The 25391-nt window shown below is 42.5% G+C and overlaps 1 protein-coding gene across 48 annotated transcripts in view; it reads left to right on the plus strand.

The window, feature by feature from the left end:
* The window catches only part of CELF2 (CUGBP Elav-like family member 2), a 354164-nt gene that overhangs the window by 170058 nt on the left and 158715 nt on the right, over positions 1-25391 (plus strand). The window contains exon 1 of one of the 48 annotated variants that reach the window (XM_068909506.1): positions 4258-4391. The exons of the other annotated variants lie outside the window; for them this stretch is intronic. The gene's annotated coding sequence lies outside the window, so the exon portion shown is untranslated. Of the gene's footprint in view, positions 1-4257; positions 4392-25391 lie in introns of those variants that run through there. 48 annotated transcript variants of the gene reach the window in all.

Genomic DNA, 25391 nt, shown 5'->3' on the forward strand with positions numbered 1-25391 from the left:
CTCATTTTTAGGTGGTCTTTACTATAGTTTATGCTACTACCACAGTGCCTCAGAATCCTACTTGCGGATTTCACAAAACTAGAACAAAGTCTCCTCATTCAAAAAAAAGTTTGAGTCTTTCTTCTAAATATAGAGTGTTGGGAAAGTAGGGAGTGCCGTATTAAGAAGGAGGGGGATTTAGCTTTTCATCGTGGAGCTATTGTCTAGATGAGAGAGCTTCATAATAAAAGTTCATAATTTTTTGGTGTTTTCTGACACTTTTAGTATTTCTGTGTATTATCTGTGCTTCTAAATTTTTAAATAACGCTGACAGATATAAATTCCTTATGCTCTTGGAGTTCTTCACCCTAGCTCTTCCTGCAAAACCTCTTTGTAATTTTCTGACATTTAATTTAAGACATTGTAGTATGTAGCTTTAATACAGTTCTGGTCCACATCTTTGAGGAACAGTGTAAAGCCATGGGAACACCGAGATCTGAAGGCCCTTGCTCTTATTCAGCTCCAGAAGAAAGCAGGAGCCTGGATTTTGCCAAACTGTAGCATGCAGGCTCCTGAACCTGAAGTTGTACCCCTGTATTTGTGTTAAATAATAGCTTTTGTTGGATTTCTTTTCCATGAGGGAAGAATTTGGTGGTTCCTGCCAGGTTCCAGCAGACTGTGCTATTTTGGGAGAGGAGAGCTCAATATATTGTGATGGTATCACTGTTTGCTGCTACCTTATTATCATTACTATACCCTCCTGTATATTAATAGTTCTGAGCTATTAGCATCATCCCACGCGTTCTGTGTTAGTGCCAGCATGGTGAATCACAAAAACATCTCCTCGGGAGGTAGAGATGTGTTTTTATGTATAAATGTTTAAACACGAAAACTCTGCAACTTCTCATTTGAAGTCATACCAGGGAATGGGAAGGAGACCCAGGAAAGCCGGGGGCTAGGAACTGGACTTGGTATAAATTCCATGTGAGAAGCTCAGAAGGGGTCAGGTGTCCACATCGCAGTTTGCGAAGAAGGAAACTGGCCCAGAGATCTCCTCTGAGAGGACACTGAGAATACACACGCTGCGTATTTCTTTTGCATATCTAAACTACTTTGTCGTTATCATAGGTCAGTGTTGCGTGACTTAAACTTAAAGATTCAGTACAGGGAATTCTTTAAGATAACATTGATACTGTTTTTTTTTTTTTAATGACTTTTTTTTTAAGATTTCTGAAATAATTCATTTTAATGCACTTGGCATGAATGGTATATGCTAAGCACGAGGCTTCCTGAGCGGTATTCAGTGTGGAGGCATCAATGAAGAGATGCAATACAGGGAAAAGATTGCTTAAAACGAGGAACCCTTTGTGAATACATTTTTTCTTTTCATTCAGGGAAGTGCGACTACCTAAAATTCCCAGAGGACGTTGAGCTTTTAGTAAATAACTTAATAGGCTCATGGGTCACAGTGATCCTCCTGTTGATACCGTTGAGTCCGCTGGCAGCAGACACCTCTGCAGAAAAGCAGGAATGTCAGCCCTGGAAAGCAGCATTTTCGTATTGACAGATGCATGTTATAGCTGCAGTTTTAGGCAGGTTTGGAAGTAAAATAGAGTAAAATTGACTTTTCTTTTAAAGTTTTGTTTTGAAAAGTACCTATGATAGAATTAGTTGTTTGGGAGTTGCCTGCACAGCCTTTCTGGAAAAGCCCAGGAAACTGTCAATCGCTTCTGTCCACTACTTGGGTTACTAAGAGTAAGGCGAGCACAGAATTCCCTTCCCTCTTTAATTCTCCCCTTTTATCTTTTTAAGCTTTTAAAAAATTGCATTATATACCAAAATAGATGGTGAGTTCATCAGAAACCTGCCAGATAAGAAATCTTACAGCCAGGGCAGATGCTGTTCTAAGTATTTAGTAACATCGCGGTAGCCTTGTTCCACATTTGCAATTAATACACGTCTGTGTTTGCATTTGTTATAGGACTCTTGACAGCACCAACATAACAAGAGAAACGAACAACCTGAGTAATAAATCTCTGGAGGCATTCAGCAAGTGCCATAGGGCTCATTAATCTTGATTATTCCCCATAATAGATAACTTCACAAATCATCTATTCTCCCCAATCATGCACATAAGGATAATGTATATATAATAGCCTCTTGTACTGTAAAATGCCAAATAGAATTTCATTTTTAAATATAAGTCTTGACAAAGGCAAGACAAATATTTATGGAAAAGGGATGGGTTGGAATAGCAATGAAGTGGACAGAAACATGTAGGGCAGGGACCATTGTAGAAAGAAGGTGGCATCTTTTCCATATTTTTTTTCCACGTTATGATGTCTCTATTTGAAACAAGGAATACATTTATTTATAGCCTGAAGTAGATGGGATTTTCTTCCCGAGAGTTTTGGCCAGAGAGATAAAGGAATTTGCAGGTGCAGCCTTCATGCATGCTGTTTAAGGAATGCAGGCAGGGGAAAATGGAAGCATCTGAGAAATAGCCTGCATTTCCACCAATTTAATATTTATCATTCATGCTACAGCAACTTTTCTTGCACCCTTCCCAAAGTCTTTCTCTGAAAAGAGCCAAAGCCAGCAAAGGGAGGCACGGTTGTGATCTGCTCTGCGCTCTACCTATCATGTTTCTCACCTGCAACTTAAATATGCCAGTGCATTAAAATAGATCTGTGAAAGGCATCGTATTTTCAATAAGACTCTATATAATATAATTATTTTAGTGTGACTAGCAAAGATGCCCTAATACTCCTAGCTGGCACTTTACTGTACACTGGGCTTCAGCTCACTGGTTGAAATACCGTGGATATCTTGAAACTAACTGTGCAAAGAAAAAGAGTATATGCATTAAGATGTATTAACTTTAAGGCATATACAAAAGACTCCGTTTGGAATGCAATCAGTATGTTAAGAAGGATGAACAAGGGTGGGGGAAAGGAAACTACAAGCACTCTTTTTTTGTAAAAGCAGATCAGCACCTTTCGTACTTTCATAGTCATAGCGAACCTGATGCTTAACTTCTGCTGTTTGAAGTCTCAAAGGTGTAGAGCTGTGAATACCTGTGATCCTTCCTCTAACACGCTGCAAAGTAGCAGATTCGATTACCCTGATCCTTGCCTGCAACCCTGCTCTCCCTCCTTCCCTCTTCCTCCCCCATGTGTCCAAACACTTTCAAAAACCCAGGATTTTGTTCTGTGACCTGGGGCACTAAAATAGCAATTCTGTGCCAGTGGAAAGGATTTAAGAGAGCAACAAGTGGATTGCTTTAGGGAGCGTTTCCTCTTCATTTTCGCCCCGTCTTTGTCGCAACTATTTAGGAGGTATTTTTCCTTAAAATCTAACAGAAAAGAGAACAAGTGTATCGTCTTTTAGAGTTGAAATAAGAACAACCTGAACTTTGGATCCACTCCTTTGTCGGTGATCTGTTTTGCACATTTCTTGAGGCGTTCTGCTGCTTTAATTCTTTGCGTGTTGAATTCAGTACATATCCACAAAGTAGCATGAGCCTTTAACATGCCACCTTGCACTGCGGTTTTGTGCCTCTGTCTGCTGTACACCCCGATACATGCACATTCATAAGATCAGCAGGCAAAATACCGTCTGGCATAGAGGTGAAAAATGGGTGTTACCTCTAAGCAGTTTTAAAAAGGAGGTAAAAAAAAAAAAAAAATGAAAATTTCAACAGCTTATTGATTTGGCGTTTATATTTAGACCCACATATTCTTCAGATCTTTGCAAAGAACTTTCTAAGATAGCGTCAAGCAACAGTACATTTTGGCTTGAAAATTTTCTTCGATATCAGTGCGGTACAGTAGTTTGAAGAACAGCTCTGGCATCCAGATAAACGAGGTCTGTTCTTAGCTGTCTTACCAGCCACAGACAAACAGTCAAGTAACTGCCTTCATCTGCCTTGGCCTCAGTTTCTCCCCTCTAGAAAACTATACTCATAATATTTTGCCATCTTTGTAAAACAGTCCACGGTCTTTTGATGAAAGGTATTGTTTTAAGTTCAAAGTGTTATTCTTAATGAAAGAATGAACTTGCATATTCTTGAAGAAGCACATTATACAGACATCAAAGAGCTGTCTCTACCCCGCGTTAGTCTGCCATAAGGTGCTTCTGTGTCTCGGTGTGCGGTGTTATTTGCTCTTTCACTTCTCCATTAAGAGGAGCGTGCTTGGTGGTTGGGACACCACGTGATGCAGCTCTGCCAATGCCAACGTGCGCAGCAGAACCAAGTGTAGTGGTTGGTATCAGCCATGATTTCCGATTCTGTCTGAAAATCTGCATGCTGATGGATGCACAGTGATGTGCTGTTGCTTCTGATTGTGCTTCCACTGCTCTGCTGAGTTGGTGGACTGATTCTTCGAAAGAGCAAGCAGTTCATGCTAGAGGTAAACTTGAGTTTTCCTGTTTGGATTGAGATTCAGAAAGGCTCCTGGCTGGTTTTCACCCTTGGACCCATCTTTAGATAATGCCACTCTCAGTCACCTCCAGAAGTGGACTATTCTGATTCTTTCTGGGGGGAAATGATCAAAATGCTTTGTCTAGGAGTTAATGCAGAAAGCCACCTCTTCAGAAAACGATTGATGCTGCAGCTGGCGACTAAAAAAAGAGGTTCACCAGGTGGAAAATACACTATACTGTTAGATGGATTAACAAACATTTTAATATTTTCCCTATTTATTGAATTTTTCTGCCTCTGGCTAGTCTCAGTTCTGTGCCACATAAATTTGGTTACTTCTCTGCTTCTTTTCTGACCAATAGACTGAAAAGTGGCAAAGTCTTGTTTTTACCCAGTGCAGCAAATTTTGGGTTAATGACTTTTCAGAGAAGTAGGTTTTGAGGAGAGAGTTGGAAGAAGAGGTGGAAGATGGGTCTAACGAAGGTGAGGTAGAAGATGGGTCCAGTGAAGGGCTTCTGTGTACGGGGAAGTTATCATGCGGCCGTCTAGAAGGCCAGCTTGCAATGCCTTGGCAGCGCAGCGCTGCTCCTCCTGGAGATGTTACTGCCTTTGGGCAAGGAGTACTGCTCTGCTTTAACAGTGGACTGTGCCACGTCTGCCTTAAGACATGCTTCCAGGTGTGGACGCTTGTTCTTGATATGGGAGAAGGAGGTGAGAAGGCCAGCCTGCTGGAGTAGAAGTTAGCCGTGATGTAACTTGCACCTCATCTGGGTTGGAAAGAGAAGTACCAAGAGGGCTGCTAAGAGCCCTGGACAGCATAAGTCCAGAAAACAACATTTATGTTGCCTTGAACAGTGACATGTGTCTGGCTGTGATACTGTAATATCTTTTTGCATCTTACGTATGTAAGCATTAGAGAGCAAAGTGCCTTGATTAGGTAACCGCAAGCTCATTTTTCTTTTTTTTTCCTTATTAGATTGATGTAGTGGTACAAAAGGTGATCCTGACTCTTTGGTTTAAAATGAGATTGCTGGGTTTAAATTGCTTAGGACTAGAGTTAAGCAAAGCCGGAATAAGAATAGTGAGAGATATTTGCGTCGGTTGAAGTGATGACGTGAGAGAGCGGAAAGCACTGCAAGAAGGCGTGAAGGCGTTCTGGGTTCGAGCACACAAAGGGTTACAAGAAAAACCCGGGTCCCCCCAGGCCTTGCCAAGACAGGACTATAAACACAAGGAAATAAATGGCCGGGGGTAGCTGGTGTGATCATGTCCATCTTCCAAGAGATAGATACCATCTAGTATTGCAAGGAGTCAGCAATTAACACCACTGCCTGGGGTATTCTCATTTTACCTGTGAAAATATCTATCTCAGTACCGAGTCAACGCTCCCATGCGTTCCTCTGCGAGCTAAAGCAACCCAAAACCTGATGCCAGCGTAAATCCAAAAAATACATTATCATCTAGTTTATTTCTGTTTGGAAACCTGACAAGCGCAAGCAACTCCAAATGACGTCCAGCTTCTGAGCGTCTGACGCAGAGTTTGCAGTCGTGATAGAGTCCTGGCGTTCGCATATCGAGTCTAAAGACAGAGAAACACACGGTTAAATTTAGATACAGAATTCAGAAATAGATATACACAGTCTCTCAATTTCCAGATGAGGACCTGTGTTATGGAAAAAAAGTTTATGTAACGCTGTTTCCATTCTAAATAGAGACTAATTTTCTCAAAAAGACTCTTAATACTTAGAAAACAAGTAAGTTAGTACTAAAAACATTTTCGGCGCTTCGTTGCCTTGGGTTTACAATATCATTTGCACGTCAAATTATATTTCATCTTATGATTTAGTAATGCCGGAAGAATAGATCTAATTCTGTGTCTCATGATACCCTTAAAGATGGAAGATTGCTTTCCATGGAGTGTAAAACTCAATTTGTAGTCATGTGTATAAAACATGACTTTATGGCAGATTAGCTTGCTGTAGATTTAGTTCCCTCTGACAGTGAACTGAAAAATATTAGCATTTCACTGAACCCAATATTAATGGCAAGGAGACAGCATTATTGTAACGTAGAAAGTAGAATGGGATTTTTGAAAGTAGAACCAATAAGCAGAATAAAATGTATTTAGAGATTTGCAAGGAGTTTAGATAGAGCTAGTTTAACTTTTTTCTTTTCCTGTTTTTGCTTTCTTCTTTTCTTGTGAGTCATTTTGAGAAATGATAATGTATTTGCAGCTGTCAAACTGACCTTTCAATGTTGTTGGTAAAGAAAACAGCGATTACAATACTACAAGAGGCCTCTGGACCATACATGTTTCAGATGAAGGCAGTAAGTTTGAGGGGGTTTGGTTTTGGTTGGTTGGTTGGGTTTTTTAAGGCTTCTTTTATCCGCTTTGTAAGCGTGCTGCTTTTTGCTCTGCTGTGTTGTTTGCTTTCTCTAACGCGATGAGAGGGCACCAGCGGAAGGTCAGAGCGATCGTTCCCGCGCGGCTCGCGTGCCGCGGTGGGCTTGCCAGCTTGCCGAAGCGATGTCTTCGGGTGCCCGTTTGACAGGCGAGTCCCTCGGCGTGCCGCGTGCTTGCGATAGCACGCAACGCTAAAACCATTACGTTTGTGCGTTGGGCTGAGGGTTTCAGCAGAAGGGGTGGAAGGAGGGAGGAATTTGAAAAGGGAAGCAAGTGGACACTATAATTAAACAGCGTTCAAGAGAGGAATATTTTATGGAGAGTGCGTCGAACTGTGCTGTACCCTTGCACTTGAATTTTTGCAGCATATCTTAACTGTATCTGCCAGGATGATCCAACATGTTTATACAGTCTGCTCTTACAACGTGACTGATAAGAATGCAATTCTTGGTGCTTAACTCAAAGTTAATATATTCAAGATACAAATGATATGTGAGGGTGTGGAAAGCGCTGCAACAACTTAACTGCAGTTGTAGCAAAGTACCCCATGTTTCTATTTTAACTGGATACTTTTCATTTACTAATTGTGTTCATTTAAATTCTATAGAATGTCGTATAACAATACGTGAAAACCAGATAGTTATGCTTTGGTAATTTTGCAGAAGTAATAACTGAATTTGATCTGCTTGTGATCTTTCCAGCTATTCATTGTATCTATCACTTATAATGAACTTTTTTGTCATTCTTCTCGCTTCGATTAACAGTCGGTGGGTCTAGCTGCTCTCCTGTGTCAACGCAAGCTCTACTTGCTTTAAAAGTTATTTCCAGTGTCGTTTTTGTTCCTTTGTTTCCATTTAGGAAAGTATTTAAGATTACAAATGATGTGCTAAATTGTCCCATTTTCCACAGACTGTTTTTCACCCATTCTCAACATTGCAAATCACAACAACGTGCTTGTTCTTAATTAGGCACACATATATTAGTTCATATTTTTCTCCAATTCTCTTTCAATTTTTAGCTATAGCTTATTTCACAAGCTACCAGAAAAGAGATTTCTAATCTATATACGGCGGATTGTGGGATTCTTTAATCTCGTGGTGGTGGTCTCTGGTGGGAGTAGAAGAGGGGAAATGGGTTAACTCTAGCAGCTGAAGTCTATCTGGACTAAGGATCCGGGCCTAAAATGTTATCTTTAAAACAGTTGCTTTCTTGCTCATTAGCCCACTGTAGCAATTGGAGGGGGCTGGAGGAGAGCGAGGGCATTGTCCTGGAGGTTTGTTTCCTGGGTCCGTGCAGGTCCCCTGGCTGGGGCAGCGGTGGGCAGTGCGCACAGCCTTTCCTCCTCAAAAACCTGGGGGACAAGGTGGACCTCTGTGTCTCTCAGCGGGACCCAGCACGGGGGTCTGCAGCCCCACGGGGGCTCTTTGCTCCAGGAACACCGTTGTAGCCTTCAAAACCAGCCCACCTGAAGGCACCTTTCCCAACTGGTGTCCTCAATCCCGTGCCCAGCACAGCTGCGCCCTTGGCATGTCCCCTACTATTTAAGCAGTGCGGTCTAGTCAGCCAGTGCTAAACATGCATTTCTAGACCAAACAGTGCCATAAAAGGATGGGTTTGCTATGGAAAGCCCAAGAAGCTGAGACTTAATGGACTTATGCAACTTAAGACGTGTCCTTGATGGGACCGTAGTGATACCTGTTGTTAACCCTCTCCAGCAGAGTATTTATTCAAGTATTAGAAGTTATAAGTTTATAACTTGCAGGTTTATTATACAGTTACAAGTTTATCAGGTCGGGACAAGTACTGAGGTGGGTTATCTGACTTATCGGCATGTGCTCAAGCTGTATCTCCCAAGCCTGCCCTAGGGTTGTGATTCGGTAGGTAGACTTAAAAAAAAAAACACCCATCTTACTCCATTGCAGTGGCGGCATCTTTACGCCTCAGCTTCGCATCAGGAAAGCTCATATCACGAAACGCCTTGCTCCATATTGCGTGTTCTGCAAAAAGATGGCTGGAAATGATGCCTTCAGCTTATGAAGTGTAGTCTGCGTTACAGGAAAAGAGTATCAGAAATGGTTTGTCTGCCTACCCGGCACACGGAAACCACGCTCGGCCGCACCGCCCTATAAATAACAACTGAGGTGATGCTGCTGCACGGTGCAACAGCACTTCTCGCTTTGAAAACTTTGAGCCTCACGTGCAAATTCAAGTATTTTATATGTACATACACATTCTCAGGGCTCTTAACATGCCTGGCGCTGTGGCTTGTTTTTCCCTGATAATTAGGGAAATATTGGCGTTTTGGTTAAGCACCTGCAGATCCCTTGAGGCGCTGAAGGTTGATTTGTAGGAACTGCAAGATTCCAGATACTTAGAAAAAAATTAGACCCAGTTTTTAAATGGTTAATGAACACACATCATTTACCTAAACAGTGTTTTTATAGATCTTTGCAAATATGGCATTAATTAAGGAAAGTGACTAAAGCTGAAGTGCCACAGAATGTTAATCCTCAGCATCAGCAATTAGCCGGAGACGAGAATTTTGAAAAAAATATTTCCACTTTATGTCATTTTGTTTGGGGCGGAGGGGAATAGGTGGCTTGAATTATTACAAAATCAAACGAGCCCTTAGAAACTGGACGGACGGACATATCCCCACCGCTGCAGTCTGCTATGCCAGTCCTTGCGTTTGCCCGTAGCCGGTGAAACCTGGTAACGCGGAGAGCTACTCCGTCATTAACTTGATTGCTTTTTTAACAAACTAGCACAGACAGCGCTTTGAATCTCTCCCTTCCGGATGCCCTGATAGTTGTTTTGTTTATCGGCACAATTTAACGTGCTGCAGCGGGGCAGTGGACGGGCTGCGGGTATTGTTTGTCTTTGGGAATTATTAAATGAAATGACTCATAAGATTCAGGAAATTAATTTTTCTCATCTAGGTATATGGCAAAAGAGAAAGCTTTGAAGTGGTGGTGACAGTCTTGCCGCTCTGAAATTCATGAGTCGGCTTCCTCGAGATTCTGAGAGGCTTAAAAATCGAGGTTTTTTTTTTTTTTTAAAAAAGCTGCATCCTTTCTAGTTGCGTATTGATTTCTGAACCTTTAAGAGTCATGTCTCCAGGCTTTACTCAACAGGCATTATAGATGAAAACAAAAGCCACGGTGTTCATATCAATATGACTTCAAGAACCAAGGCTTTTAAAAAGAAACAGAAAATGACTACTAGTCTCATACTAAAATGGTGATAATAGCCAGTATTAGCTACTCTTTTCTCTTTCTTTTAGGATGGTTAATTTAACAGCAACTATTGAACTATCCATAAACAATTTAATAAAACTAATCAAACTTCAGATGCGTCTTTATTATGCATCCAGATAGGATTCTCAGCCTCTCGAGTCCTACTCTGCACCCTTGACTGCTGCTAAGTAGGGCCATTAAAGCAGCACTACGAGGAGACCGTTCTCATTTAGGGAGATTATAAAACAGGGCCAAGACGCTAGTTTTGATTCAGTTTGGGAGAGAGATGTTTCCACAATAAATGCTGGATAAAATATAGAATGAAACATAGTGTCTCAAAGAATTCTGTCATGTAAGCAATAGGAGGTTTATTCATAATTCTGTGATAAATTTAAATTTGGACAATTTCTCATATTCCTTTAATTTTTTTCATGTTGTCAGTGCCAGCATCAGAGAATTTGCCGCTTATATTGGAAGGTCACGAAAGCACTAGTGCATTTTCAGGAGTCGCAGGACACCAGAAGGTTCACTTTGCCCTGCTGACCTGTGATAATACTGTAGCTGCCTTTCGTATGTTAAGCTTGAGCATGTGTTAGCTAATGGTAAAGATGGATCTTCCTGCCTGGAAGTCAGAGTTCTGGCTAAAGAAGGGTTTTTTTCTTAATGAAATATTATTTTTCTATAGGTTGATTTAGTTCAAGTCTAATGGGTTTTTCGTTGAGGATGCTCAGGGAGGGGAGTGGGGAGTAACGCTGGTATTTTGTGCTGCGAGCTTACAGGGGAAGGCTTCTTTGCAAATGGACTTTTTTGAGGTATTTGATAAAAATTCAGGCTTTGCCTAACCTCTGGAAATCTGTGCTTTAAACACATTCCGTTGGCTGAAACACACGATCCACATTCTTACTTAAGTCATCCTCTTTTCTGTGATGTAGGTTGCAGAGGTAACAACTCACGTTGTGCGGCAAAGCGGTGAAACACGGGTCCGTGGTTTTCTCGCCGAGCGAAACAGTGAAGGAGGGGAGCTTTTGCTTGCACAGCTATTGCAGTTTGCAGGTGTTTGTTGCCGAGGCAGAACTGGGAGTCGTCTTTGCAGCTGTGGAGATGTGCAAGCGTTGCACAAAAAGCTGGAACTGAACTTTGTAAGGCCTCTCTTTCTGCAACTTTGGGGCAGAGATGACAGGTCGAGAGCAGACGGGATATCGGCAGCTCTGCTTTTGCCTCTGAGATGTTGATTTGGGACTCCTCGCCGATGCCTATAGCGTTGCTGTGCGTTTTTTGGAGGTTGCTGGTGCAGCTGGAGAGGAGATTTTGCAGCGCAGCCGCTGGCTTCCTGTTTGCAAATAAGGAGGTCACGAGTTGCTCAGCTCTTTATCTCTCCGGGCTGAAAAAGGAGATTTTCAGGGCTGGTTGCGGTACAGTGCTCATCTCTGCAAAAGACCCCTCCTTTGCTTCTGAAAGTTGCTGTTCTGCACAGTGACAGGTTGATTAAGAGTAATTTTCTGGAGAGAAAATAGAGCTTCCTACAGTAGATGGAGAAGAGAAAAATATTAGGCTCTTGCCAGAGTGTGCTTATATCAGTGGTTGTGCTCCAGTAATTAAAATCTGACAAACAGATGAACAAACAATCTCCGGGGGTAATGAGGCTCTGGCGATGAACCACAAGTGTTCACAAGTGCTCCCAGTAAGAGAAAATACAATCGAAAACCCTGTTGTATGCGTTACTCCAAACGCCGGTTGAGAACTAATTAAAGGGATTTCTCTTTACCCCTCCGTGGGCAGCATTTAGAAAAAAATTTGTAGACTATACTCCAGGAATTGCAGTATTCCAAGATTCTTGCATATCAGCATGAGCGTAGGTTTTATACTTGGTCATTTGGAAGCTTGAATGTAATAAACTCAATGTCTCCGTCGACCAAGTTACCGCCAGCATTGCTGGCCGCTTTTCTATGAAGCTGGAAACCTGGAAGCGGAGAAGTGAAATTCTTCCAGCGCAATTTGCGTGCCCTTTGCCTGGATCGCGGGAAACGCAGACGCAGGACGATGGGGCCGCAGGACCCGAATGTGGTTCCTTTCCACTCGCTTGCTGGCAGCGTATTTCGCAGACCTAAACGGAGCTATCTTCTCTGCTCTTTAGGAAAACCAATAACGTGTGCCATCACCTTCACTGTGCAGCTCGAGCTGGCCATGGCTATATAAAACTGCCTCGTGTGATACAACATAAATACCTAGATTTTTTTTTTTTAATGACTTTTTGCTTACAAGCTGTGGCGGGGGCCTGTCCTCCCCGCCATCCGAACTGATGTTTCCCTTTGAAGTTTTGTTTCTCTGTCAAAATATTTTTCCCAACAAAAAGAGACGGGCCTAAAAATGACAAGTTCTCCTGGCAAGCGCAAATGGGGAGTTGACAGTAAATGGAATATCAGGTTTCCCTTTTACTGCTGCTGCTGGGCCGAGAGGGTTAATCCCATCAATAAGGACAGTCATTTTAGTTTTATTGACATTTTGTAATCTGCCTTGCCTTTCTCTCCTGTGGTTGGCTGCAGTCCATCCCTGGTTACTAACCTGCCCCATGTTACTAGGTATCTAATTGCCTACATGTGTTACTTTTTCATTTAAATTTGTGCTCTTAAGGATCAGGTGAAGCATCTTGATGAACACTGTCAATTAGTTATAGATTTTTCCCCTCTATCTCTCTCGGTGGATCCAGGTTTTAAACTGCATTCATCAGGCTGCTCTCTGCATTTTGTAAATGAGGCAAATTGCAGTGGCTGGTGCTTTAAATTGCTCCGAAGCAGTGGGCAGAGGACATTTAGAGAGGTGCTGTAATGCATCTATAGCCACACAGGAAATCGTGTTTATTTAGAGGAGAGCTACTGATACTGGGCTACCAGAACCGTATTCTTGTTCTCACTCTTCTGTAAACAGGAAGAATAGCTTGAAAGCAAAGGGAGGCTGCGTGAAGGTTTGTCTCCGTGTGTGGTGGGACAAGGACCTTGTACTGGGCACCAAAACCAGGGCCAAGAAGCGCCTCAGGCTTTTGATCCATCTCTGTGCCAAAATGAAGTCTCTTGTCTTCCTTGATTGGAAAAGGAAAAACTCTCTATCTCTCTTTTATCCTCAGCCTCTTGAAGGTTCAGCCACTCTTTGCTTCACATCACAGGAGCTTTCGTATGTCCCCTTGGATCAGGGTGATTCAGCCTTTGGCAGATGCAAGGGGCTGCGGGACACTGTGATCAGGAGGCTGATGATTCCTCTAGTGGCATCAAATGTTGGGCAACAGAATAGAAAAAAATTTAGCCTTTGTTTCTCAGATGACACTATTTTCTGTTCTACAGTCCACAGTAGATCATTTTCATATAGAAGGGAGAAAAATCAGACTGCAGTTTTTAGAGCTAATCCATTTACAGAGACTAATTTCTCCCATTTCTGTAATAACTGCTGATGAGATGGCCTGGTATACTGAAGTGGCCACTGATAATGATGTGTTTTGCATCTCAAATACAGTGTTATCCTTAATCTTTGCTGAATCCTGTGATGGCATTGTGGGATATGAATCCAGCAAAAGCAAAGAGAGACTGGTCTGGTGAGGCGCAGAGATTTCAGAAATGCAGAACACATTTAAGAATCTAGTGTTCATTGATCCAGTCATTTTAAATTTCATTTTATCTGGAGGCTTCCTGCAGCATGGAATATTGCCATAATATGAGGTTTTTAGAAGTTGTATGCAACGGTCAATAAGGGCCTAAAATCTAAAATCTGGCAAATTGAATTAGTGCATGTTAAAAGATCCTTACATTTTAAAAGAGTGAACTTGAGTAACTTGTAAGCTTGGCAGTAAAAATCTTTGGGATGAACGACAGTGGCTGTGGCTGCATGCAGCTCATAGTTCAGCTGTATAAAAGTTGTTCCTTAATTAGCTTTAATACTACTATTAATACTTGTTGCTATTGTGGTATTGTTCACACAGGAATCTCAAGCCTTTGTTAAAAATTAAACCTCAAAAATTCCCTTGTGCAATTCTGTAGTCATTTCTCACATTCTTCTGTTGTGGCACAAAGAAGTGAAGTAATTTTCCTCCTGCAGGAGCCAGAAATAGAACGCGGATGTCCCCAGCTACCGAGCCCGATCCTGCCTCTCTCTGTGCTCATCAGTTAAAATAGGATTGCATATCAATTTTGCATATTCTCAATGTTGCAGATTTCTTCTCAACTGTTTGCTGCCCAGGGATTGTATTATCTGGCTCTGGTTATGAGTAGGTATTTCATGCTCTGTAGACCTCCTTCCCCCTTCATTTACTTATATTTCCTTTTTACTTTCCCCCTCTCCCACCCCTCCTTCCCTGAAAAGAAGCTCTTAAGGATAAATAAGGTCCGAATTCTTTGTCCTCCTCACAAGGATGCCGAGGAACTAGTATTTTCATTTGGCCGAATTCATTCAAAAATAAGAACCCTTAAGAGAGTGTTTTAATGGCTTCTCCCTCCTAGAAAGGAAGTCCCCTAAACTATAACTTTTTGTCACCCCGTGGAAAAAGTGGGCCATGTGTGGCTATCTGAAACCTGTGTCGCCTGCTCGTTCTAAATATACACTTTTTAACAGCTGCAGAAGAAGTTTGACCATCACCGAGAGGTTGCTTATGTACGTGCCCCTCTCTTACCCACCCGTCTTTCACCCTCCCGTTATATTCTTCACTTGAGGAACCATCTACAGCTGAGAAATTAAGGCTTATTGTCATGGCTGGCTGTCATTAAACTCTTTCGGTGAACTAACTTCTGTGTATAGTGGGCCGTTTTCCCGGCGATAAGCAGTCCCCATTCGTGTGGGTTTCTTCTGTCATGGAGCCATAGCTCCATAGACCTCCCACAGCACAAGAGCAAAGTGTTGTTTTCTCTTTGCCTGAAATGATTTTTCTGGAAATAGTCCTAGAGGGACCGAAGCCACTTTACCATTACCCCTTAGTGCTACTTTATGTGGGATTTATAATGAAATTGCTTCAACAATTTGGATAATGACGGAGCAGCACAATAATTGATGAAATACTTTGGTGGAGAACAATTTCCTCTGGGAGACATGAACTTTTGTGTTAAAGTTAGAGCCCAAAATGTAATACACAAAAACTTTAAATAATAATACTTAAAAAGCTAAAATAATGCAGTCTTTGGCTACATTGCTTAGCGTCTCTTCCTGATTTTAGGTTCTGATAATATTTCAAGCGAGCTTGAAAATTACTGTGAATTAGGAAAAATCAGATAGCTGAAGAATTCTGTCTCCGCTAATCAAAGGGTCAAGGAATTACCTTGTTTATATTCACTTCAAGATGGACATTAATAACACGACTAATAGTTTTTCTGGGATTTTTATTAAGCCAAGCTTGGTGAGACAGCTTTACATTACCCCAACTGAGAGGGAGACTTTTTTTTTTCAATATATTCCCGCGAATTCTTAGTTTAAAGCTTATGCCCTAAGATACTAGTATATTTTATAACGTCTGTAGATTTTTTATTGTCCATCTAATGCTTTTTATTTAAAGATCTCAGAACATTTAGCTTCAGTTATTTTATTAATGCATAGCCACACGGAGCACTTAATGTGGATCAGACCATTACCTTTGCAGCTCATGAAATACAGTTTCATTCATCTGTAGATCCAGAGGACCTACTGAAAGTAGCTCGTCCTTCGTATTTCCATTTCGCAAACAGGAAAAAACTGAAAATTCGGAGCACTAAAGTGCCTCAGCCAAGACCATAAAACAAGTCAGGAACATGATCCGGACATGCCATAAACATTAAACCCTCTCTGAGCGCTCCATTTTGTTTAATAAAACAGCCAATCTCTTCCAATTGCAAACATAGGACTATTTGCGTAGAGGGATTTTTTTTCTAATGCTAATTTCTAATGTTGAAATTCTTTAAGATAAAGCAGGCAGATCAATTGGTAGCATAAACTGAGAAAAATGCTTACAGCTGAGCCGCGAATTCCTGGAAAGGGAGTTTGAATCCTTGAAAGTGCCACAGCTCTGGAAAACTCCTCGGGAGCGCTACTTTGGGTAGATTTATCTGCTAAGCAGAGCAGTTTTGCCATAACCGCTTTAAAAAGCCTGAACTTCAGCTGTAGCTTTGACACTCTGGTGAAAGAGATGTTGAGTTAAAAAATGTGACTTTGCACCAGACAGATATGTTAAAAATTGTACTTAAAGGTTAATATAATAGAAGTATAGTTCATGTGAGAGTGATAGCGGTATTGATCATAAAAATAAATAGTGGCCCAGAAATACAACTGAAAAGGTGGGGAGGGGGAGACCAAAAAAAAAAAAAAAAGCTAGTTGATATATGAAGAATTTAAGTCGTGACACTAAGATCAATGGCTGTATTTTCACCCAGTGAAGCATGAGAGCTTCAGATAAGGGCAGTTAGTCAGTGAAATACTGAGTGGCATACCCTTTTACTGTTGGCATTTGGTCTCCAATATTGATCTCGCCTGTCACTGCCAACCAAGTACACTGAGGCTGTATTTATGTTCAGCTAACGTTGTGTTCCGTGTTTTACGAATTACAGCCAGAAGCTCAAGGCGGGTAAGGGGTTAATCATAGCATCCTTCCTCACTTATTTGACTGCCTCTTTTATAGTGCTGCAGGCCGTTATAATCGCCTGCCGCTCAATCAGCAAACAGATGACGGGCTCTAATCTGCACCGACTCCTGAGATCCCAAGATTTCCCCGTTCCTCCACTGAGAAGGGGTGTACGGAAAACAGCAATTATATAGCACACTCGTGCTCTGACTGCCCGCAGTGGGAACACTGTTCCTGAGTACGCAGAAGGTATCAACTAAACAGGTTAAAGAGTAAATCTTTAGGAGGAAAGCCGTTGTTTGCTCCGTCGGTTTGGGGGAACTGGAAGGGTTAACTTTGTCGTTTTTGGAAACAGCAGTGGTATTACAGCAAAACACACTTAGTAAGAGACGGGCATCAACAAGTTTTGACGTTTTATTTTCCTGATACCTTTTTTTCTCTGCTGACTCAAACTGAAAAGCACGTGTGCGCAAGATCTCCGAAAATTTAAGAGTATGTAGCAGAACTGCTCTGAGAATTGCGAGCTTGGTTGGCAAGCGTGGGACAGGCACTTGGCCCGTGTGAGTGGCGGGTAGACAGGGAGGAGGGCTGGGGCCTCTGGGATGTGACCTTCCGAGTAAGACCGCACACAAAATTTAGCAACTTTCAGCTTTGCTTCAGCCACCTTGACTAGAACGAGGGTCAAGCACTTGCTCCACGGCAGGCAGGAGCTTTGGCATTTTATAGGTTAGCCGTTGGCTGCTTTAAAGAGACAAGAAGGAGCTATCTGGAAAGGGGTAGCTCAATCCAAATCAAACCGTTTCTAAGCTTTTCTCAAAGGATCGTCCGTAGACTTGTAATTTCTGGTTGCGTTTCCTTATAGTTGGTCAGGCCTGCAAGATCTCCTGTGGTGATCATAGCTAGCAGACCCAACATATTTTTTTTATTCTAGCCTGGGAAGTGAGTGTCCTGACCAAGTTAATAACCTCGAGAAGGAAAGTAGGTCCCAAGCAACAGGCTCCCTGTTTGCTGGGAGGGTATGGTGTTCCCTGGTCCGAGGCGGACTGTTGGGGTGCAAGAGGTGGCTCTATCTGTGCACTGAATACTTACTTCTGGAGAAAGATTTAGTTAGATAAAATTGAGATTTGTCATTTTCCCAAGGCAGCTGGTGTCGGTGTTATCCTTTGACCTCTCATCGAAGTTCAGTTGCTTTCTTATGGCCAAATAACTCTCCAGGATAATCCTCGCTAGCAGAAGAAACATCACAGGAATGAGTAATTGATTTAGAGGCTGGAGACATGGGAGCAATATCGGGAGCGAAGTGGAAAATGGCATCAGGTTTTAAGAAGGATATAACTGGTTGTCATAACAGTGGTTTAAGTATATAACATCTAAGCCAAACTGTTTGCATGTGAAATTTTGTAGCAGAAGTTTATACTATCAAATCACTTCTTCGGGCTCCACTGCAGCTAGCACTAGTGGTGAAACACTGTTAACTGCCAGTTTCATTTTTTTCTCCACAGCCGGTTAGAAAGAAGCAGTAATTCCTAAATAAATAATTTTACATCGTTTCTGCCACATCTTTGCCTCAGATTTTGTCTTCTTCCTGCCATAAAATTTCTTCTGTCTGAGTACCAAATAGTATCATTACTAGCAGTGACTTTTACGATAGCTCCCACCCTCTGGGCTGCGTTTAGAGGCTACCCGTTTTATTGACATATGACTGGATGTTTCTCTGATGGAAACTTTGAAGATATGACAGTTCTTTGCCTGCTTTAAAACTCTAGGGTTATAGCATATATGTCAATTCTAGAGATGCCAAAAGTGCTAAAAGCATAACAATTACATTAAAATAAACTAAGGAATTTATTGTTCAACAAGAGTAGGGAACCACAGTTGAGATATGGATGTATAGTATCACTGGGTTTCTCAGATTAGGTTATAATGGCATTAGAGTGAATATGGATTTTCCTAGGATTAATCAAGATATTGTAGCCACCTTTTAGTACAAACATGGTGATGCACGTGGTTATGAAATGTAATAAAGCATATTACAGAGAATAACCGTTCCTAGACATAGGATGAAACCAGCTGACATGTTCTCTCTGCAGTCCTGATTTGGGGATGTTGATGAGAAGGTTACAACTGGGAATTGCAGTGCTTTACTCATTAAGGCTTTTAAAGTTACGAGTGAATATGGGTTTATAAGGGACGTCTCTTGGACCATCAGAAGCAATTCTTAGCACATTGAGATCTCTTTTCTCCCTGAAATGAGGAAATCATTTATGCATATTACTATTTTTTTTCCCAAAAGACAAGGTATTTTTCTGCAGTAAGCTTGAAAAATGAGACCTTTTCAAACTTTTTGTTTCAGTCAATCACCTTTGATTTTAAATCATGAAATTACTTAGATATGGGTGAGCAAAAACAAACACCTGTGAAATACATCTGCTGACAGCAGGCAGTAGACACAAAGTGAGTTCGGTACTATTTTAATGCCTCTGTGACGTGAGCCCGAGTCAACCAGGATCTGCTGGTTGTCTGCTTAGCGCAAGCACCCCCACAACTTTGGATCTGATATTCAAAAGCTGTGTTTTATTAGAATACAAATGAAACTTCTTAAATTTTTTGGTTTTTTATTGCCACAACCACCATGCCCCTGCTGCCCATCTGCCATGGCCCGGGAGGGGGTCTCCTGCTGGTGCTCCTTTGCTCCCCAGGAGCTTTATCTCCCTCTTGGCCGTGGTAGCAGCCCGGCAACAGTGACCTTGACCGCCGCAGACACTGACCACTCTTGTGCACAGGGAATTGGCCTCTCTGGTTCCCAAACGTGTCCGGGGCTCTCGCTCCAGCCACAGCTTGACCTCATGGACTCACAGTCAGTGATCTCCTGTTGGCTTGAGCCTTTTTCTTCATCGTGGGTGAGATTTTGAGCACTTGCAGCAGTCTTTAACCGTCGGGAACCCCGTTATCACAGATGAGAAGGTCCTTCAGGAAACACCTCCTGTTTCGAGGGACAGAAAACGGGAATAAGGGGGTTTCACAGGGCTTCAGTTTGTTTATCATTTTTCCAGGCAAAGGCCCTACATTGTCTTCAACATGTTCCCTGGGCAAGATGCAGCCCATGTGCCTTTAGCCTTTATTTCTGTCATTCTCCCCGATCCACCTTTGTGGTGATCTACAAAGAGAAGAAAGGTTGTCCAGGGTGAACGAAACTAGGCACACGAAAAGAAAAAAGTTGCACCGCGCTCTGGTAGCTGCTTATGATAATTTGATCAAACAAGCTCATGCAGTACTACTGACATTAGCGTGATGACAATTTGAGAGCATTAATGATCTGTATCAGCGTTTTTGTTAGCCTGCTGAAAAAAGCCAAAGCAAATATTAACATAGCTTGTTAACGGGCTCAGTTCTCTTCCTGTTTCGCTTGGTTTTGATGTTCTGCGTATTGTGCCAGCCGTGACCGTTTGCCTCATCGCTGTCGTCCTACCAGCTCCGTGTAATCCTCAGTTCTTTATTAAATGTTGCCATGAAAAGAGGGTTGTTTCCCGTTTCTGAGGTAAACTAACATAGCACAGGAACCAGGTCTAACAACTTTTCCTTCCACTTTGAGATTCCTTGTTTCCTGTGATTTTGTAGAGAGGAGGGTTTTTTGAGGGGAGGGGGCTGTTTTTTACATCCCTCTGATATATTTTGATCACTGTCCTTTTAGATGATGATTGTATTGCCATCAGTTAGAACCTGTATCCTGATACAAATATATACATACACACACACATATAATATGTGTATGTATGTAAAATACATATATATGTGTATATATGTAGAGTGCTCCATATCTCCCCTTCTGAGTGGGATCTGCGGAAATATCCTTGAGTTCAGAATCCATCCTTTCTGTCCTCCTAGGCACTGGAAAAATCATTAAGCTAAGTAAAATGAGAAATTATTTGCTGTTGTTGAGGGATATATGAGTGTGCTTGTTCGATAGTGGGCTCTTGTCTGTGTTGCTTCCCGAGCAACGTTGCCTCGTATTAGAGGGTCATGATTTCAAAAGACTCTAATACAGCTCGTCACATTATGTGCGTGTATTCGAGTGTAGCAAAAAGCCTTTGTTCATTTTGACTGCAGTAGCACTGACTTGATGCCCTATTTTGCAGCTGTTCTCTAACTGCCCCTCACTCCAGTAGTTCTACCTTGCAAAGACCTGCTTAGTCCATCCCACGGGTTGGTTCAGGAGCATGTGCAGTACCATCTCTTGAGGTTTTGCTAGCCTGTGACATGTCTAAAGAAACAACCAGACATTTGCTGGTGTCGAAATCTGAGGAATATTTTCAGCACGTGAATTTAAGAGAGCAGAAGCAGCTTTACGTCGGGTTTCATAGTTGGGAATATCTGTGCAAATCGACCTTCAAGGCGTTTAGAGCACCGAAGCATTCATTACTCTTTGCATCTTGAAATGACTTGTTATGACTAAAGATATGTCAAATCATCGCTTGCTTTAAGGGCTAGCAAGTGAGACTCAAAGAGGTCGACTTCAAAGGAGCGTGTCATTTCATAGTTTGCATTTAGGCACCTAGATAAGCAACCCAGTATTGCAGATCACTCGGCATCCAGCAGATCCGATTGATCTTGGTGGGACTGTTTGCAACGAACGCTTCAGATAAACTGCCTGCATCCTTCAGGTGGCTATTTGGGAGCTGAGCACTTTGGATAATCTAGCGGGGCCTGGGCGTGCTTATCGCTGCTGAAAACCCATTTTAGGGTATCTGTTTTCAAAACCTAGCTTGTTGATACTCGCATCGCCACACCTGGCAAGCCTCTAGGCTTTGCATATGGCTCTGTTCGTGGATGGTCCACGCAGCGGGTAGTGCTTGCTCCGCGGGTGAGAGCAGAGGCCAAAGGTGAAAATGTGCTTACACTTTCTCCTCCTGCCTCTTTCCATGCTAAGCAATGCTAAGTATGCGCGGCTGGCAAGGAATCTAGCGTTTGTCCTGGATTTGTGGCCTATAAATAGCCAGATCATTAAAGGTGTCGCTTACAATAAGCCTTTGTCCCAGAAGCTATTTATGGCGTGCGCTTTGGCTCTACCCAGTTTTCTAGGATTGCTAGAAGTGGTGTTAATCTACCTGGGGCAGTGAGACGGGCAGAGCTGGCAGCGCTTGCCTCTCCTCCTTTTTGCATAGTTGAATCTGGGTCAAAGCCTCTGAAATCTGTGGGGATTATTACCGGTTCCTCTGGGCTTAAAGGAGAGCAAAATTTGGCCTCATGTCTTTGTCACTAAATGGAAAACAAGACAATCAAATTTGCGAAATTGCAAAATCTTCATAAAAGCATTTTAGATGTGCAAATAAATAAAAATATTAAAAATATTCCCGGGATCTTTAGTGCTCTTTGAGGAAAAGGAAGGAAATGTGCTTTTTATTTTAAAGACTTAATTGGGTTCCTGCTTATTGCACGGGGAACAGAGAACGGCACATCCAAAAGCCAAATATGTGGGCTTCGGAGGAATTGTAGCGCGAGGATGTGGGGACACGGCGTTCAGTGGTTGCAGCGCTATTAAGAGACCTGGCAGACACAGCTTAATTCCCCTCCTCTGCCACGAACCAACGTTATTACCCTCGGTCAGGTCACTCGGTCTGTAAAGGGAGAATTATGCGCGCGTGTCTTTAAGGGTACCCTCAAGATAAATGAAGGGAGCTCATGAGTCACCCAAATCCTGCTCTAATGAGGGCCATTTAGTGTGGTTGTGTGCAAGGAGGTAAGCACCAAAGGAAAAAGAAGTAACATAAAGGAAAACTTAGGGCAAAAAGCTCAAAGAGTGAGCCCTGCGGATGCTGTTTCCTTTGGAGAAGCCCCAAAAATATGCTGGGATCCTGCATCCAGCACGAGGAGGAATGCGGATTAGGTGCTGCTATTATTTCCTTATCTTTTGTGATTCCAGCATTAATTGCAAAGCCAGTGTTGGATTTCGCGTCGGCTAGGGTCTTCTTCGTTAGCCAAAGCCCGGTTAAATTGTGAAGATTTTTCCCTTTTTGAAACACAATGATGACAAACGTTGCTCAAATCAATTATTACCGAAAAAAGCTTTGCTAATTGAGTTAGGAGCGACTCTGCCCATCGCATTGTCTGGGTGATTCATCGAGTGCGACAGGCTGCTCTGTGTGTGTGTGTGTGTGCGCGGGTGTGCGCCCACGCGGGTGTAGCCCAGCTGAGGCTCGCCGAAAGCCTCCGCGCGGTGAACCGTGACATATTAATAGTGAAATCAAGGTTCGTGCACTGACGGACATCAATTTGCCTGAGGCTTTCCCCAGTCCTCCACCCTCCCCGGCACATTTGTGCGCTCACGCGCACAGACGTGTACGTATATAATCTCGTCCGCTGCTTTCTGGCAAATCCTACAGATACTTGGAGGCTCTGCTCTCAAGAAATTTGCCAGCCAGCCTCTCGTTCATAATGTCTCGTGTGCCTTCCTGCAGGCTGGAAAAATAAGTGAGAAGAATTACGGCTGATTCAATTAAACTGATATTGTGCGCAACAAAAACTGAGCGCAAATGCAATTTGGGTCCTGTTCGTGCGACTTAATTATCTCTTACCTCCCTGCTCCACCCCCTTTTTTTAGAATTTAAAAACAATTATGATATAATTGCCAATCTGGAGATCCCTAGATGTGCAGTAAATACCCTTTGTCTCATCAAATGCTCTTTTGCCTAGATTAAAAAATGGGACCTTATTAAAAATGCACGCACAAAAAAATAGCATAAAGCCATCAAATGACCTTCAGGAAAACAGATTCTGTAATGCTATATACCCAGAAAAGACATATGCCCGTATTAAGTGAGTGAATCTGCTAAAGTCATTGAAGATAATTAGCCGTGTGCATTTATAAGATGTGCACACTTCCAGCACTCGAGGCAAATCCCTCGAAGTCAATTGAGACCTTCTCTGGTGGGGGCTTGGAGGTGCATCTGAAGACCAAACATGCCTTTTTTGCTTGAATTAGTAACATGTTTCAGAATTTACTAACAGCTTTTTAATGTGTAATCAGCTTGACTTTATGGGCAAGGGGAAAAAAAAAAACCAAACCCTAGATCATTAAGAAGCCCATACTGAGCGTATGTGTTTGCACGGTGGGGAAGTGCCTTGCCGTATACAGTAGTTCTGAGTAAGCAGGATCCATTACCCGTATCTGCTGAAGTGCTGTCAGATATGAAGGAAATTTAGAGACCTGCTTGTCCCTTTAGCTATTCATCACTGCTGATTGGCGCTGGTGGCAGCCCGTAGTATTTTTAGAGAAGGGAAAGATAGGGAATTTCTGCGTGTACCGAACAGTAGCTGCTGTTACTCAGACCCTCTTGCAAAGTCACAGCCGACACTTCAGGATGGTGCCAAAGGAGAGCAAGTGGCTTTGAAGGCAGAACCCAGAAGGGGCAGTTGATAAAAATACGTTTGTGGGGCCACTGCTGAGTTGGGCCTCTTGTCAGCCTCGATGTTGGCTTGCTTGAAGTCAGCAGCGAAACAATAAGATAATATTTGGGTCCTGGGCAACGTGCTCTAGGTGACCCTGCTTGAGCAGGGCGGTTGGACCAGATGATCTCCAGAGGTCCCTGCCAACCTCAACCATTCCGTGATTTTTGAAATTTCCTTTTTCTCAGGATTCAATGCAATATTGCTCAGGTGTGTTGTTGCGTAGTGGATAGCACACAGGCAAGAATAAGGAGGGCTGGGTTCGTTAGCTGTGTAAACCATCTAGCATTCAGGTTGTCCTGAGCTGTTTTCAAAATGAGATGGACAGCTAACAATGAATAAGCTGTTTTGTAAACAACCAAAGTCATCCATGTGATTATTTACCATTATTTCATCCAAGAAAACCCATTTATTTTAATGTTCATTTAAATGGCTTCTCTTTAAGACCTTCAAATCCTAATAATGTGTCAAACCATGCTCCCGAATGTCAAAATAGGGAATTGTATGTAATTTTCTCTGACAGTAAGTGGATGAGGCCTTGCCAGAATTGTTCCTTTTTACACCCATTGCGAAGTCAATGCTTTTTTTCATTAAGTGATTATTTGACTTTTTAAAACCTGCCAGCAAGGACGCTGCTGACCTTCCTCTAACCGATTCAGTTGAAGGTGAGTCGGGCTGGTGGAGCGGGGCAAGGCAGTCGGTGGCCGGGTGTCCTGTGGCCCGGCTGCCGAGCTCCGCGGGATGACGAACTGAGGCTGGGCATGTTTGCCGAATATTTAAAAAAATGGACGATTCTTTTCAAGAATGTACTTTTTTGAATAGCTCTAGTAGTGACCCCCCGGCGATGGGGTACTGAACTTCCAAAGCTTTGGGCTTGCAGCGGATAGCATTCATCTTAGCTTCTGGTTCTGATCTTGTAAAAGCTAACTCATGCATGCACAACATGATAGACCATGTTACGCCTCAGAGCCTTTTTCAGAGCTATCATCTAATACATTTTTTATAAGCCCGAGTGCATTCACAGATTTCTGCCTCAAAAGGCATTCGGCTTTAATGGCTGCGCTCAAGTGTCTAGTCTCGGTGCTTGTGGTTTTTTGGAAACAAAAGAGTAATGAAAATGTTGAGATTTTATATAGCAGTCTTTAATTTTTGGCGGGGGGAGGGTATTAAAGCTGTGATGTTTAAAGGTGGAAGGATGTCTAGAAAATAGCTGGTTTCTGTTGGTCCTAAATGACAAGGGTAAGAATTTCTGTTGCCAAGAAGGCCTGTGCTCTTTGTGTAAGTGGCTGTTTGTAAGGGTGTGTTTTATAACATGCACACAGCCATGCATATGCACACCTG

This window comes from Struthio camelus, chromosome 1 (assembly GCF_040807025.1).
Source record: "Struthio camelus isolate bStrCam1 chromosome 1, bStrCam1.hap1, whole genome shotgun sequence".
Classification (NCBI taxonomy): domain Eukaryota; kingdom Metazoa; phylum Chordata; class Aves; order Struthioniformes; family Struthionidae; genus Struthio; species Struthio camelus.